Here is a 5,000-nt window from a genome sequence, read left to right on the forward strand (position 1 = left end):
GATGCTACAAGCCCAGGGGCCCCAACAGGGAAAATAGCCCAGTGAGGAAAGAAAATAAAGAAAAGTAAAATATTTTAAGTATAGTAACATTAAAAAAAAAATATTTCCTATAAAAACTAAAAAAAACTTTAACAAACCAAGAGGAAGGGAAATTAGATAGAAGTGTGCCCGAGTGTACCCTCAAGCACGAGAACTCTAACCAAAGACAGTGGAAGACCATGGTACAGAGGTTATGGCACTGCCCTAGACGAGAGAACAATGGATTGATTTTGGAGTGTCCTTCTCCTAGAAGAGCTGCTTACCATAACTGAAGTCTCTTCTACCCTTACCAAGAGGAAAGTAGCCACTGAACAATTACAGTGCAGTAGTTAACCCCTTGGGTGAAGACGAATATTTTGGCAATCTCGGTGTTGTCAGTTGTATGCGGACAGAGGAGAATCTGTAAAGAATAGGCTAGACTATTCGGTGTCTTTGTAGGCAAAGGGAAAGAACCGTACACTTCTTTTTTCCTTTCTTTACTTTATACAGTAGAGTCTGAGTAGACCTTGCTTTTATTGATATGCCGTTTAGCATACGCTTTTGGGAATTTACCGGTATTTATGCATGAAAGCTATCTAGATATAGATTTTATTAAGAGGGATATTTTTTGAATTTAAAAAGGTAACTGTTTATACACACACACACACACACACACACACACACACATATATATATATATATATATATATATATATATATATATATATATATATATATATAGTTAGTGTGTGTGTGTCTATGTATATATACACGTATGTATGTATGTACTGTATGTATAAACATTCATATTTTAAATAAACTTATCTATGCTACTCACAAAACTACGAAAGTATTTTACGTGGAAATAGCTGCAGCCATTTCTATGAATAATTTTTTAGCATTATAAAAACTCATTACCTAAAAATCATGAAAACAATTACGGTAAAATAATCTTTAGAGTGACATTATCAATGGCTATATCCTGGTGTATAGAGAACGAAATCTCAAATTAGCAATAAATCATTATTTATTCAACCTTCATAATATCTGCTATCGGCGATGGCAAGTGTGGGAGACAGATTTTCGGAAATTCCAACATTTCCAGAATATTCATTTGGAAAAGTTTTAAGGAAATTTTGAAGAGCTTGTCAAGATTAGAATATCATAATCATTACGTATTAAAGCAGTTTATCTATCTCAATCTATCTATCTATCTACCTACATATATATATATATATATATATATATATATATATATATATATATATATATATATATATACACATATTGTGTGTGTGTATTTATATATATACACACATATATATGTGTGTATGTATGTATGTATGTATGTATATGTATATACACACATATTATGTGTGTATATTTATATATACACATATATATTATACATATATATACACACATATATATACAGCATATATATATATATATATATATATATATATATATATATATATATGTATGTATGTATGTGTGTATATATATGTGTGTATATGTGTATATATAAATATACACACACATAATGTGTGTGTGTGTGTGTGAAAGCTTGCTTGCTTTGTAGCTGTATTTTCATAAAGACACCTTATGTGATCTAAATTGCTGTTAATTTTGTCCCACTGGTGATATGTGTATTTAGCTTTTTTCACCTACGTTGTTAGTGCAAGTGCTGAACTACCGTTAAGAATCAGGTGAAAATTCTGGAGACTAAATATAAGGAACCATGTTTGACAAGCAGTTCTGATACATGATGGGAAAATGAATTGACTCAATCCTTAAGTTATTTAGATGCATGGTAAGGAAATTATGAGAGGTGTAGTGCCGATATATAATGAGGAATCAAAGGGAATCGGTACATAGAGCTGATACCTAATTCAGGAGTGAGTGATACATAATTAGGAAATATGTTTGATGAATAGTGATAATGCATATTTAGGTCATTGAAGTGACTAGATGTATATTAGACGTCAATGTAGGCTATTGTGTTCTTTACAGTAATATTAATCCACCTATACCGGAGGAACAGTAAGGTTTTATTTTGTAATGCGAAGGAATTATTTAAGAAAAATCATAAGTTAAAGACTATGTTTTCTGTATTTCATCAGCTCTTAGTCTATTACCTAAACTTGGACGTCGCCACCAGGAATGAATATTTACATTTTCAATGTTATTATATATTTTTATATATGTATATATATTTCATTTAGTGCTTTTAATTTACTCCATGCTCATTTAGTTGATTTCCTCATTTTTATAATTTTCTCTGTAGATTTGAGTTTTAGGGGCATTTATTGCATAATGCTTAAGCTTTTCATCTCTATTTTCAGTAAGTTTAAGTCATTAACATAAATAACTGCTATTTGTTCCCATGACAGGACAACAGGGGCGGGTAATCAAATGCTCATATCCAACCCATTATTGTGGTATTCTGTACTGCACAAGTTTCATACATGCTCATACGATGTAATGAGAAGCTGCTCACTCCAGGGTCACCAATGTGCGAGGTGGTTGTCAGGTGCTAACAAAGAGGTGAGGTGAATGCAAGTAAAGTTTGTTCAAAAGATAATGAGCTTATATACAAGCAGTTGCGGGCAAGAATGTCACAAAAAATCAAACAAACTGAAATATGCGATGGTAAGCTTAAACAATTTTGTTTTATGATCATTGTGGGAGGGAGCTAGGGATAAAAAACAATACCATTACATTTTTTGGGCGTGTATGAAACACTTGCAGTACAATTCAATCTTCGATGTTTTCTTGTTAAAACTTTCTCTACCTTGTTTATCTATTTCTGCTATCTTGGTGGGATCTAAAGCAACGATTGTGTCATCAACATTATTTTTTATATACACTTATCCCAAATGCTGGTGGAATATTCCCATTCAAGATGGATTTGTTTACTTATTTTTTCTCCTAGATAGTATTTGATAATTTATGTGGTCTAAATTTTACGAGGTTTTGTGAGTTTGTATGATTATATGTTCAGGACATATTGTGTGGCAGGATATCAGTTTATACGAGATTTAATTTATTTTTTTGTGTATTTGGAAGTTTGTTTGTAGTATTTTCTTAAATAGCATATTTATGCATTTATGGATTTTTAAAGCTCATACCTCATGAGACAGTTGCAAAATACAGTGAGTATGACAGTATTTTAACCATACCACACATGTTTTGGGAATGTAGAATTTTTAAAAGACAAAGTTACAGTATTTATGCTTTTAACTTGAAGAGTTTGTCAAAACTTTTATCGGATTTTGAATGTCTGCGGTTTTAAGATTTCAACGTTTTTGAAAAAGTTTTAATAAATAAAATTTAAATTCCTATTTATCTTAGATTTTTCTCATTTTTTTTATTATTATTATTATATTTTATCCCTCCTGTATTTATTTGGGCTGCTGAGCTAGAATGAAGATTGTCTCATTGGGTTGGTAAATCTCCTCTCTTTTAATAAGAAAATCTCCCTTATAATAACAATAATGATGAATTAAGTTAGTCAAATCCTCACGAGCCCTCTGTATGATTTGAACAAGATGCATAATTATATCCTTTCAGCGAAGAGTAATTTTTTCTTTTGAGTAAAATATAAACCTGGAGTTTTATATTTATTATTTAATAGTTATTCATCAAATTACAACTCATTCATTTACATTTAAATTTGTCTTTTATTTTAACATTAGAAGTTGATTTGATGGTTTATAATTGGTAATTTACTACAATTAGCTCAGTTCATTGTTATATGTATATATATATATATATATATATATATATATATATATATATATATATATATATATATATACATATATATATGCATATATATACATATATATATACATATATATATGCATATATATATATATATATATATATATATATATATATATATATATACTGTATATATATATATATATTTTTTTTCACAAAAAATGTATGCTATAAGGTTTTTAATTTATATTTCCAGGATCCTGCAGCAAGGTAAGGGCTAATGGTGTTATGGATTATGAGCATTCTTTCCTTCTCCAAAGGTATGGGTACCATGTATTTTTAAAGGAATGAATAACCTAAGTGCTAGTAATTACTGATGTATCGATTGAACAAAGGTATCTAACGTTTAGGCTGCTACTGCTTTTTTCTTTATTCATTTTCTTTATAGGTCGGGTTGGTATGAACTTGCTGTTAGTACTATAGTTAATTTCTTTTAATGAGGTGCATTAGCACCGACTCGCAGCGGTGCCCTTTTAGCTCGGAAAAATTTCCTGCTATCTGATTGGTTAGAATTATCTTGTCTAACCAATCAGCGATCAGGAAACCTTTCCGAGCTAAAAGGCACCTCTGCGAGTCGATGCAAATCTGCCTCGCTAAAAAAAAATTGACTATAGTTGTTGTAGATAGGCTTTGAATTTTTATCATGAAGAGAAGTATTTTTCTCCCACCGAATCGCCTTTTTATTAAGAGTTGCCCCAGAAGCGGCTTACGTTCTTCTTACAGCGAACACAACCAAACATCATCCTGGCTGCGATCAATCTCGTTCGATTTTCATAAATAAGTTACAAAATTCAAATAGCGACAAATTTCATTTTACGGTAATATGTTTGTAAGGTCGGCCTCCTCCTCCTCCCAGGCCGAGGATCGATCTGTGGGTTGAGGATAATGTTGCTGTATTATGTGGACCGACCATTTTAAATTGGTAATTTTAAGAAATGATCTGTATTGATTCATACTTTCATTCAACTTGCTCTATTTTTATTTTTTCACCTTTTTTTGTGCATTCATAAAGAAATTGAAATGATGTACAGTATATATGTGTGTGGGTGTATATATATATATATATATATATATATATATATATATACACATATATTGATAAATAGATAGATAGATAGATAGATAAATGAGACATATACGCATGAAAGTATATATATATATATATATGTATATATATATATATATGTATATATATA

The 5,000-nt window shown here is 30.2% G+C and overlaps 1 long non-coding RNA gene across 1 annotated transcript in view; it reads left to right on the forward strand.

The window, feature by feature from the left end:
* Positions 1 to 5,000, forward strand: part of LOC137627405 (uncharacterized) — a 907,682-nt gene that overhangs the window by 555,547 nt on the left and 347,135 nt on the right. The window contains exon 3 of the long non-coding RNA XR_011041153.1: positions 4,001 to 4,014. This is a non-coding gene — a long non-coding RNA (uncharacterized lncRNA). The remainder of the gene's footprint in view (positions 1 to 4,000; positions 4,015 to 5,000) is intronic.

The sequence above is a fragment of the Palaemon carinicauda genome, chromosome 35 (assembly GCF_036898095.1).
Source record: "Palaemon carinicauda isolate YSFRI2023 chromosome 35, ASM3689809v2, whole genome shotgun sequence".
NCBI lineage: Eukaryota > Metazoa > Arthropoda > Malacostraca > Decapoda > Palaemonidae > Palaemon > Palaemon carinicauda.